Source organism: Corapipo altera, unplaced genomic scaffold, assembly GCF_003945725.1.
Source record: "Corapipo altera isolate COAL_440 unplaced genomic scaffold, ASM394572v1 50, whole genome shotgun sequence".
Classification (NCBI taxonomy): Eukaryota; Metazoa; Chordata; class Aves; order Passeriformes; family Pipridae; genus Corapipo; species Corapipo altera.
Window position 1 is genome coordinate 7,303,996 of NW_020884889.1, and position 12,695 is coordinate 7,316,690.

Here is a 12,695-nt window from a genome sequence, read left to right on the forward strand (position 1 = left end):
TGCAATCAGTCTTCCCTGTGCAAGACACTTTAAAAGATATGGTTTATTTTTTTTTCCAGACCTGACAATCTTGGCACTGTCACTTTAAATATCAAGTAATAATGTACCACATACATTGCAGAGAGCTAGTTCCTATGCTGGTTAATCATGTTCCAACTCATCTCAACCCATAGGACATATAAAAAACCCACTTTTTTTTCTTCTATACTCCTTTCCCAAAACACCATATGTACAGGGAGGGGAAGGAAGGGAAATGATGTGATTTCATGTATGCGAGCCGATCCCTACCTTCCAGACCTGGGTAGGAAGCCTGTCACATCCCAGCATAGCAGCATTGTGGAGATAAAATCCTCACTGTAGTCATATTTTAAAAGTTTTTGTTAGTCAGTGGGGCTTTAACGGCGTTCAGGCTCCGCTCAGGTTCACCTCCACCCAGACCTGGAAGCAGTTCTCACCGGTGTGCTCTGAAAACAGAAGATAATAATTGACAATTGCTCATCAGGCAGGATGTGGGCGTGACAGGTTCGTTAAGCAGTTGGGAATCGCTCCAGCGACAGCCTGAGGCAATCGGATACAGTCATACCCGGGATGGATTTGTTTGTCAGACATTCCCTAGAACAACAGTCGTGATACAAAGAGTGATGTTCAAGCCCGAAGTCATATCAATATTTCTTCTCAAACAAGCAAAAATAACCCATTTTTAATTCATAGTGAAAGATTGACCAGGTTTGAATTGATACTGCTCAGGAGTCTGCATAATTAGTTAGGGATTGGATTTTTTTAACCTATTACTTTCAACAATGGCCGGAATTTAAGGGGAAAATTCAGTTGTTTAAACAAAACTACTTGATTTATCTGAACTGATACACCAAGACTTAAAAACATAGAAAATAAATTCAATCAGAAAAACTCTTAAAACTTGCTGGATGAGAAACCTGTTTTTTTTCCATATTGGTGTGGAAAGAAGTTCTAAGATGTAGGATGGGAACTCTGAGAAGAACAAGCCACAAATAACCCCAAATCCCTTGTGAGGGGACTCAGCTGAACAGAGTGCTGCTAAGGCAAGGGAGTAGAGGTGAATGACCAGGAAGGAAGGTGAAGTGCTGCTTCAGGTCTATGTTATGTGTGTTTGTCAAATGAAGTCACCTTCAATTTGAAGTTCAAATCTATAAAGGAATAGCCTGGACACTTAATCATACTCTAATATTCTTAACAATCTAGTTTCGATTAAAAACTCACTGCCTCTGAGCACAGGAGTCAAATGCTGTAGATAGATATAGACAGATGAGCTTCTTGCTATATCCAGAAAGCAATAATATGACCGTTAGCTTAGTCTAAAAACTAATTGTCCTTTTATACTTACAATTCTCTCAGCAGAAAATCAATACTTCATTTCAGTAACTCTGTCTTCCTGTGAGCATGAATTCTCCTGTGTACCTGTAGTACACAGGCAGGTTTAATCTTTGTTTTTAACCCACTGTTTGGTGTTTTGTTTCGGTTGTTGGTGGTTTTTTTTCCTTGCTCTACATATTGATTTTAAATCTTTATGCTCAGCATAATTTATGCAAACTCCTTTATTGAATCTAGCCCTCTCAGTTATGATCAAGAGAAAAATAATCTCTCTTCCACAAACTTGCTTTTAGCCAGTTGTAAATCACTGGATGTCAGTATTCCCTCAGAAGACTGAAGACATCATTTACGAGTGCCCAAAAAGTTCAAAATGAATAAATACATAAATCAGTTGGGAGAAAGTTTTAAAAATTGCTGTTGCACAGCAACATGTTTCCTTCTTACATAGCCCCGTGGCAAGAATAATATTAATCTTTATTGAGAAAAAATGCAGCATACACTTAAAATAACTGTGGGCTGCTTGTAATTTGAGAGCATCCTAAATCAAATAATCGTTTCTCTCGCACTTAAGGAGTATGTGCAATTACTTGTTAACAAAAGATAAAAAAAGAGATGGTTGTGCTGCCGTTTGGAGCTATTGAGTGAAGTGATGGACAGTTGGGATCTGGAGTGAAAAGTGCCTCCAGTTTCCTAAAGATCAACTTGTGTGGATAATCCTTAAATAAACTTTGCTGAAGTGAGAGCCTGAGAACATCCAGGAATCTTTCTCAGAGATTGGAAGTGGTAGAAAAGTGGGGTAAGAATCTATGATGCACCTTATGAGTTGCTGATTGTTGGACCCAATAGTGGGAAGTGCTTGGAATTAAGTAACATATATTAATTAAAAAAGGGCAGGTAAGCCAGGAAGGGGTTGTGATGTTGTCTTTGTATTGATTCCTTTGCAATCCATACGGGAGCAGGAGAAGAAAGGCCATCCAATGTTCCCTCAGACCCCAGCTCAGGGGTTTTGCTGCATCTCCCGTGCTGTCCTTGGCTGGCCAGGATCTGAGCAATGGGTGAGCCAATAGCCCAGTTCATCCCTTGAGGAAGGAGCTCTGTGTCTCCTGTGTGTGCTGCAGGGACATTTCTTAAGTTCCCTGTATGTTTGTGCTGTGGTGTGAGAGCTGCAGGGATTTTGTAAGGTGGTTCAACCAACCCATCCTCCTTGCAGCACTGGCTTCCCCCAGGGGCTGTGGGGAATGTTGTTTCATCCTTTAATAGATAATGCCAGGAAAACACAAAGCAATACTCGTGGTATGCAAAGTTTAGATGAGCTTGAAAAGGAACATCTGTCTGCAGCAGGACCACCCTTCATTCAATGCTTGTTTTAATAAGGGGGCTGAAGCTGCTTTCCTTATCACTGCTGTGACTCACAGTGTGTGCATCCCCTTTCATCATGGAGAGTGACAAAAGTAAAGGAGTCTTAGAGAAACAAATGGATTTGGCTTTTAAGCCATGGCTTGTGAGGTCTGAATAGATATGATATAAACTCATTTTAATGGAGTATCTGCTTTTTAAACTCTCTGCTGTTTAAATCCTCTGAAAGGAGAGAAACATGCCTGTTGGTCCTATCAGTTATTTTATAAATTAAACCATGGCTGTTAGCCAGGAGAACTTTCAGCAAAGCAATGGAAAAAATTTTCACTGCAGCAAAGCTGACAGGGAGGAAAAAAGAAAAACATTTTCCCACTACAGCTCTGAAAATTTAATTATTTTACTTTACAAAAGCAAAAGGTAGATCAGCAACTTCTTTTTACATTAATATATCTACCTTCTGGTGGTGATGTTCAGTGTTCTCTGACTTGCAGGATACTTCTCAGAAACACATCTTTTGCCCTTTCATCTTTAAAAACTATATATGCCTGGATCAGATTGAGGCTGTATGAACATTTTGACATTTGAGGAAAAGTATTGTGGATGAAATCTCACCAAAATAACTAGGTTACACCTGTCAAACTGCCACAAATGTTGGCATGAAGAAATCACATAGTACTGTTTCATTTACAAATCACTTTTTTAACATTAAAAGTTAAATTCTCACTAATGAAGAAAGCTCCTAATCAAGAAGGTATTAAATTAGTAAGTCTGAGGCAAAACAGAAAAAAAAAGTGACAAGTAGTTTTGCTATTGTAATAGGTGTAGATTTTGTGTATGCAGGTACTCATCAATCCATACTGATAACTAATTCATACACTTTTTTGAATACAAACTTTACTCAGATACTTCAGAAATTCATGGTGAGTGGGATTTGATCAATTAAACATAAGAAAAAATAAAGCTCAAAGTCCAGAGTGTGTTTTGACCCCCAGATTTTCACACAGGGCTCCCATAGAAGGTACTGCTCATGTCTGTTCCTTTTCTGAACTGGTTTAATCTGAAGAGGAGGGTGAGGATGGATGTTTGTAACTTGTGCTCACGCTTGTAACTTACTGTGCCACTGCTCTGATTCTTTGTGGTGATCCAGTTGGAGGTGTGATGCCAGCTGAACATCCGATCTTAAACTGAAAAAAGTCTTGCAAAGGAGTCTTAAAGACTGAATTAATAAGCTCTGAGATGTAGTAGAAGTATGGACTTGACTGCAGAGCAGGACATGGTGTGTAAACACTGTCAGCATCTGTTGCCAGGTCACTGGGCAAAAATTGACCCACAGAAGGAACAACCCTAGGGGCCAGAGATATTGTTGGGTAAGGATGAGAAACCCTTAGAAAACATTAGTAAAAACAGCCTTACTTAAACAGATTTCTCTCCTCACTGGTATGAGGAATTGGAAGAAAAAATAATTGAAGATCTGAAATGAAGAGTTAAGGGACCCAGATGACCTGAGTAAGTTTGGATTAGGGCTGTTTCAGGGAGCAGTGCTTTGTGCTACGTAAGACACCCAGAGAAGCTCACTGCTGTTCCCCTCTCCAGCTGGAAAGCCAGAACTGTTGCAGCATGTTAGCTAATTTTGGTTCTAATTTGCCAACAAGGGAAGTAGAAATATCATTACTAGTTATTCCCTGTTTTCTTTCCTCAAGAGAACAGTTTTTCTCTTGTTACTAAAAGAACTGGGAGAATGAAAATTGGCCTGTTTTCAGAGACACTGAGTGCCTCCAGCACCATCTGGAACCAGTGCAAGCAGCCAAACAGCTCAACATCACAGAAAATCTTCCCATTTTCAGACCCCTCCCCCCCCATTCTCATAGCTCTGCACGTGAATACAGCACAAAAGCTTTTTTCTGATGAAGATCCAGTTGGCACACACATAAACTATATTTTCCACTGTCTCCCAACAGGGATGGATTGCATCTTCCTTCAGAGGGAGGCCAGATGATTTTTATTACAAATGAACCAAAACCTTGAGTCAGGACATGCATTACATTTTCAATGACAGCACTGGCTGGAGTGAAGGATCCTGATAAGAATTTAAGGATAATTGAACTCTAGTCTATAGCTCTGTAGGTAGGTAACAAATATAGCAGCCTCCAAATTTGGCGTGTCACTGAGCGAGGCCGGGGGAAAGGATAAATGGCCCATTGCTCAGACGAGCGAGGATCAGTCAGGATCCTGAGTCTGAGTCCCAGCTGTTCACTGTCTCTGCCTCTTGTCCTTCCCAGGACGTGTGGGCAATATCTGTTGTAGTAAATCAAATGTGTCCAAGACTACTTTTTGGCATCAAGACTGGCTGGTAAAGAGCAATACACGCAAATGGGGGCAAACTTTTTAGCAGGGTCCATTGTGATAAGATGAAGGGTAATGGTTTTAAACTTTTGGTTTAAAACAAACCAGGGATTATTTGGATTAGATATAAGGAGGAAAATTTTTACAATGAAGGTGGTGAAACACCGGCACAGGTGAAACACCACAGAGAGGTGGTGGATGCCCCATCCCTGGAAACATTCAAAATCAGGTTGATGGGGCTCTGAAGAACTTGATTTAGTTAAAGACATCCCGACTCACTGCAGGGGGGTTGGAACTAGATGACCTTGAAAGTCCCTTCCAACCCAAACCGTTCTGTGATTCTACAAAATACTGTTAAGCTTGACCTCTGTGACAGGTTGTTATGTTATAATTTGGTTATATGGAGAGATGGCAAATTAAACTTGTAAACTCTGAGTATCTTTTAGTTGCAGAATGTATTTATGAGAAGTGCCAGATGGATGGGTGTAAAATGCAGTTTATGTTTAATCAAAGGCAGAGAACAGTCAAAAATTATCTCTGAGAATGGTGAAGCAACAGACCACTTTCTGACTGGGATTTAGTGGCATGAGGTGGGGAGAATACTGATTTAATCACCACCAGCACAGCCTGACACTGAAGACTGTCCAAGAAGTAAAAAGCTACCTGATGACTCTTGCACTGGTTGTCATTCCTGTTTCTGGGTCATGTTTCCTGGATCACCTTTAGGTGAAATCCTCAGGCACTCGTGCCCTGGGGGGCTGCTGCAGGCCAGGCTGTGATGTAGCATCCCTGCAGCAGCTCTGATTGGTGCTAGTGATGGCTTTGGCCGTAGCTTTTTCTGTGCTTGGGATTTTGGGGGTGATTAATGCCTTTTCATTCCCTCCTTCCCCCAAAACCCAGTCTGTATTAATGATAGTACCAAGTATAAGCATGGCCTGAGTGTTACCTGTGTTTCTACATTTTTTTTCTGATCATGCTCTAACTACGTGTGCATCACATCAAGAAAGGTCCTTTCCTCAGCTGGAAGCTCATTGACTTTTCTATAAGACTTGTAGTTAGAGACACTCTTTAATTAAGACTGTACTGAAAAGAGCTTTGATTCCAGACATGTATTACAGCCTGATGTTGTTTTCTCTGTCACTGCAGCAGATTATTGGAAGTGTAGTCCTTGATTAAAAAGATTGTGTGCAATTACATTCCATCTCCACATCTTCAGCTGGATCAGTAGCTTGTCAGTGGGTCATTGGGAATCAAACTGCCAGAACCTTTGTACATGTTCAATTTACAAAAGACTGTTTTTGGCACAGCACCCAACAGTCCCAGACAGCCAATACTTTATTAACGCGCCATTAGCCACAAGGAACATTTTTAAGTGAACCTAATGTACTGGGAGCAACGAGGGCTTACCTGGACTGACTCAGCAGTTTGGAAGGTCTTTTCTCCCTTGTAGAGATCCCTTGTGACTTCTTCACCCCTTTGTAGCCACTCTTATTATTTTGATTTCTGGTGGACTGGGTTCACTGGGGTTTGAAAGCAGGTCAGTATACTGAGGAATAGATACCCAGTATTAGGGAGTTCTCTTTAGAATAACTGAAATGGTCAAAGGGATGATTAGTTGCTTTATAAGTGTTTGAAGAGGATGGGACTCTTGAGTTTGGAATAAAGGTGGCATTTTGAGTTGGATGAGATATGGATGACAGGTCCATAGACCCTGAAAGCACTAAACAGAGGTCTTCCCTCTGATACAGCAGTTGTGGATGTTAGAAGATGGGCTGCCAGAAGTGGCCAGGCTTACACAGTGCTCCTAGAGAGCATCTGCTCTTGGCAGTGCTGAGCTGGACAGACCCAGCAACAGGTTTCTTAGTTTGTTATTTCTTAGATTGCTACTGCTTTCCAGCTACCTCCTGGTAACTCTCCTTAAGAAAAGAGAAGATATTTAAGGTCTGCTCCAATTTCAGCTTCAATCTCTATTTGTATCTGTAAGTAATATAGCTCTAATACTTTTAAAACCAGACACTGATCTTTGCTTCTAGTTTAACTCTGTCTCTTTATTATCAAATATATTTATATTCAGTACAGTAATGAGATTCCTCAAAGCTTTTTCATGCATGAAAGGAAACTAAACTCAAACAGCTCAGTCCTATGAATAATAAGGAGAAATGTGTCCCATTGGGTTTCTGCTTGTCCCCTGACTTGTATTCCTTTATTGTCACAGGCTCATTTTATGTCCATGCTCTTGGAGGTTTAGTTAATTGCAAATGCAGGCAATGGAGAGTTGTCTTGCAGCACTCTTGATTTTGGGCCAGAAGCAAGTACACATCTAAGAGATAGAAATTACATCCCCAAATCTGTGTGTGCTGAAAAAGAGAGAACTACCTTTGAGCCTCATCTCTCCAGACATGTAACTCAGTACAGATCATCCAGCCAATGATCTATAAAACTACACAGGGAGCAAGATATGATGATACCATCAGGATTAACTAAATTTTCTTATCTCCTTTGGTGTACATCTGTGTTAAGATTTATATTAGGATAGGAACTAAAGGATTGCAGTCATACCTCAACACAGAACTAGCCTTTTCTAAGGCAAATTTTCATATATGCACAAATGCAGATATGAAATGGGGTTTTTTTGACTAAGTACTCTTTCTTTCCCCTTGAACTGTTTTCTCTGCAAGGTCTTCTTGATGATCCTAGTGCTGAGCCTCATGGTACAGAGTGACTCCAGATCTCCCACAGGTTCAGTGTGCTGCAGCTGAGCCTGGAGCATCTGGAAGGACAGGACACTCAGCTCAAAAGCAGACCTTGCTTTTCTGTTGCTCAGCTGCAGTTCTGCCTGGTGCTGTTCCATCATTGCTGTGCTCAGAAGCTGCTCCTGCTTGTGTGCCAGAAACAGTCAGACTGCTTAAAACAGGGTTTTGATGGAGGAGGGGGATAATGAAGTGGCAGAAGGAGATTTGTAATTCCATTGTGGTTCAGCATAGGCCTTCTTTTAGAAGGTAAACAGGGGCAACTGGTTTTCACTAGTTCTGCAGTGTTTCTGATTCACAGAAATAACAAAAACTCTGATTTTCTCCCCTGTTATTGGTTATAGTGGTTGGGGGAAAATGGTTCCCTCTAAAAAAACCCAGCATTTTTCTTTTGGGTTGAAATCTCTGTGTAGGTACAGCCTGGGATGCAGTGATATGTAAGATGCTCAGGTTTTGTGCAGTGGGAGCTAACAAATGTCACAGGGATTCTCTATGACAGGACAAGGCAAGGAGTCATGTTTTGCTTCAAGTTGGCTATTTAGAGCAGGATTGTTCAAGTCACTTGTAACAGGGAAGCACAGACCTCAATTTTAGATGAGTTGAAGAGTTCACATTTCCAAAGGAAAGCAAAAAAAATCATGTGACCTATTTTTCTGAATAAGGTGAAACTAAGCATTAACTAAGAGTAATATATTAAGAAAAGATACAAGGAAGCTCCTTTACTAGCAGAAACCTCCACACTGCCACTGTAATTCAAGTCTGTGCCTGACAGTGCTGTGCCTTCTCTTTATCTGCTCTGCAAACTGAAGTTTGCAAATGGAGATTTCATCAAGATCTCTATCCATGTACAGTGACTGCACCTGCAGCTCTAAGGGTGGGGGTCAGATATGGAAAGTAGCCTGAGACTGCTATAAAATTTCGTTCTTGTAAATATGCCAAGCCTCAGAGTAGGAAAGACATGTAATTGCTGGTGGCTAATGAAGATGGAGTGCAGGAAGGAGGCTGGAGAGCCTGCTCACAAACAGCCTGATGCATGTCATGTTACTGAGGTCAGCAACCTGTGGTGATACCCAGAGTGAATAATTGGGCTTGTGTGGCAGATCTGCCTAAGGCACCCTTCCTGGGTTGAATGAACATTGCAACTGCAAACCATTGGAAAGCAGTGAGATGTACAGCACCAAGCTAGAAAATAGCACTTTATTGGCATGCTAAAATATGGTCTGCACATGGCTGGGTACCTCTCTTTGAATGACTTTTCCCTAGCAGAGAATAATGGCTGGCTTGTATTGACTTGACTGCGAGCACCCTTGAACTAAATTAGCTTTGTAAATGTGGGACTGGCAGTGGGTGGGTTGACTACTAGAGAAATTCTTTTAATAATAAAATGCCTCATAAAAATTGCATTGACTGCAACCAGGCAGACTGTGGGCAGCTTGAATTTTCTGATTGCTTCACCTTAACCCAGTGGTTTGGGGCTAACCAAAACACAAATGTCATCATCCCTGTGGCAAATGTCCTCCATGAGCAGGAAAATCAAGAGCAGCTTTATTATTCACATGGACATCTGGTGGGTCAGGGCTTAGGAGAGGGAGATCCAGTGTGATACTCAGAGTGAGTAAGGTTTGTGCTTCCAAGACATCTATATGAAATCAGTGGGCTGTATAGGCTGGCAGCCTACACTTGGCATTTCCCATATTGTGCAGTGATATGACAAGCACAAACTTTAACCCTCCTCCCCCTCAACTTTTTTTATCCCACACACTGACTCACTTCTGACTGTGCAGTGAGAAAGACAGTGGAGTTTGTGCATTGCTGGGTGGGTCCCTATGTCTGAAGGCACCACCTCAATGTCTTCTAAGGCCTCCATAAAATCAGGTCTGAGAGATAAGCAGTCTCAGGAAATCCTGCTGAACTTTCTCTCTGAGGAAAACCTTACTGCCAGAAAGGATGCTCTGATGGGAACACTGCATTCCCAAACCAAATTGCCCTTGGTATCACCTCTTCTTCTCTGCCAGCTAATAAAACCCTAGTTTTCTCAAAGGGAAGTCCAAGCAGAGTTTTGACTTTGAAAAATAAGTGCCAGCAATTACCTGATGTTTGATATGGCCATTTCTATTTGATATGCAATATTAAATAGAAAGTGTTTAAATATTACAGTAGCAGCATAAAAACTTACACTTGACCACAAAGAATGGTGTCCAAATTATTCCTTTGGCATCTTCTGTAGGTATAACTTGAAGTAAGTCTTCCAGTAGTCTTAAGTACTGATAGGCTGTCTTGTCCCAGCTCAAAACTTCTCTTAAGCTTATGAAGCAGTTTTCTGAATGCTGCACTGGGGTGGGTTTGTTTGTATTTTTTCTTGGTGACCTACTGCAGTGGATACCAACCAAAGAATCTACCAGGTTTCTTAAAAATATAACCTTGAAACTGTATTAGCAATCTAATGTGAAATGTAGCCAGCCTATGCATATCTGTCCATCAAATGACACTGTAAGTGCCATGGTTAGGAATAAATGCAGATCTGCTTTTGAAAAATTGGGGGCATCCTTACTACACACCACTCTGGTACATGGACCTGCCAGTTTATGCTGCAGGGACTCCCCTCCATTCCCTTCTATTTCAGATCTTCTGACAGAGCTAATTATGGTAGCAAGTGACTTGCATCAATGACATTCAGGGAACATGAGCATTTATGGGTTTGGGAGTTCTTGTGCACTGCCCTGAATTTCAGATGCAGTTTGTTGATTGTTGAAATGCACCTGACTGAACTGTCTTCATACATTGTTTCAAAGCAAAATAACTTGTCCTGTCTGCAAATTTTGCTTCTTCCAGTGAAAGTGTGATGGTTTGCTATTTATGTATGTTTAGGAAAACTTCACTATATATTCACTCTTTTACTTTACTGCCAGTCTGTTGGATAACTAAGAGTCTCAGAGATATGCTCTGTTATAGACAGGGACTCTCTCCTTTAAGCTTCAGAAACAACATTGCTTTTCTAACCCTAAAATCTTAGCCTGGGAACTGGATGCAAGTTCTTTGCTACCTCATGAATCACCATCCTGGGAATGATTCCGCACTGGAACTTGGAACAGTCTAACAATTCAGGAGCCAGGAGACATCCTAGCTCCTCCACACACCCTGGCCTTACATATGGTATTGCTGCATTGCTACTGGATATAAAAAGCCTACAGGATCTGTTTCAGTCAGGAAGCAGCTGGGACTGTGAATGCAGATGAGAAGTAGACTCAATTCACTCGAGTAAAACGAGGTCAATAGAAAACGAACATTATTTTCCTGTCTATAATTGCATTTTAAGTACATAACAAGTAGACGATGGTAACTATGTGCTAAAGAGTCCAACTGTTATTAATTGACTAAAATAGCTTTTGAAGGCTGTTCTGTTACGGATTTAACACAACATGGTGTTATACCATTGCACCAGGATGAGTTTGCAGTTAACAAAGTGTCTCTTCTCTGGGTCAGGCAGCTTTGAATTAACATGGTTTTCCACAACTCAGATAGTATCACTTGGTACTGACTGTCATCTGCCTTTGCCCCACTGACCTCAATTGAGGGGCAATTGCAATATATCAGCACGAAAATCCTGCTGTCTCCCATGTGAGCTGGAGGAATCTTTTCCAGTGGTTAATGTAAAGTTCATCTGCTAGAAAGAAGCAGAGGTTAGTGGTTAGACAGGACAAGCTGGGGGTATTGTGCCCAGCTGCTCTTCTCTGTATTTCTTTCCCTCTACCCCAATGCCAAATCTCTGGTATAAAAATCTATGTTGTTTCACCTCAGTCAAAAGCATTAAGAAATTTCCCCCTTGACAACCCAGAGCAGGTCTGGGAGTAACACAGGGAGACACTTTGAGTGACCCTCTGAGAGAGCACAGGGTCAGCCACACCAGCAAACTGCAGAGGCTCTGCCAGGACAGGGAGAGTGATGGATGGTTTGGGATGGAGAGGTGGAAATAATAATTTATCCCAAGTCATCAGGGTGAGGGTAACCATGTCTGGCTCTGTCCTGGTAAATAGTGCGTTGAGTTACAGAAGCACAGGGAGATGGGAATTGAGTTTCTCCTCTGTGGGCTCTTCAGACCTGGGACTCCATCTGTTCTGGGCTTACGTTTCGTGTCTCAGAGATGGGGAAAAACTAGGTATTTTCTTTGTAAGATGAGATAGGAAAATCAAGTCTGTTTTCTCTGACTGTGCATGGAATATACATAGACAGGTGCTCCCAGTATTGGAAAAGTAGTTTTCTGTAGGGTCCTAGAATGAAAACATTATTTATCCTACCCTTGTCTAGAATGAAGGCTTTTGTTCTCCAGCCAGAGAATGAGGAGTGCACTTCTGAAGTGTCTTGAAGTTGGCTGCAGTACAGGTTGCTCAATATTAATTAAAAAAAAATAATAACAGCATAATCACCACGGCAATACCAGCCCAGTGTTTTATCCCACCTTTTTAAACAAAGTAAATCACTGACTTAATAATTTTCCATGAAGTAGCGTGGCAACCACTTCAGTTCACTGGCACTCCCGCAGACACCAGAGTCCTGGCGGAACCTGAACACCCACATTTGAAAAGGCAGCATCTCTGCGTTTTGTCTTTTAATTGCAGAGCCTTAAATCACATAGCCCAGCTAGCTCTAGGCTCTCTGTCTCAGCTGTATCTTATGTTAACCTGTTGTCAAAGCAAATTTGATTTGCAAATATACAAGAGCCGGGGTGATATTTTAATTTTAGATCACTTATCTGAATGCAATTTTCACATAAGGATTTAAGAACATGCCTGACTTTAAATAGGTCCTCAGGGTGGCCCTGAAAATAAAACACTAAGGATAAGATATATAATTGCATTCAGATTCCTGAATTCTTGTAGACTTGAATAAGAACAGGGA

The 12,695-nt window shown here is 41.3% G+C and overlaps 1 protein-coding gene across 2 annotated transcripts in view; it reads right to left on the bottom strand.

Annotated features, from left to right (window-relative positions):
- The window catches only part of CTXND1 (cortexin domain containing 1), a 34,954-nt gene that overhangs the window by 7,648 nt on the left and 14,611 nt on the right, over nucleotides 1–12,695 (bottom strand). The window contains exon 2 of one of the 2 annotated variants that reach the window (XM_027644669.1): nucleotides 289–464. The exons of the other annotated variant lie outside the window; for it this stretch is intronic. The gene's annotated coding sequence lies outside the window, so the exon portion shown is untranslated. The remainder of the gene's footprint in view (nucleotides 1–288; nucleotides 465–12,695) is intronic. 2 annotated transcript variants of the gene reach the window in all.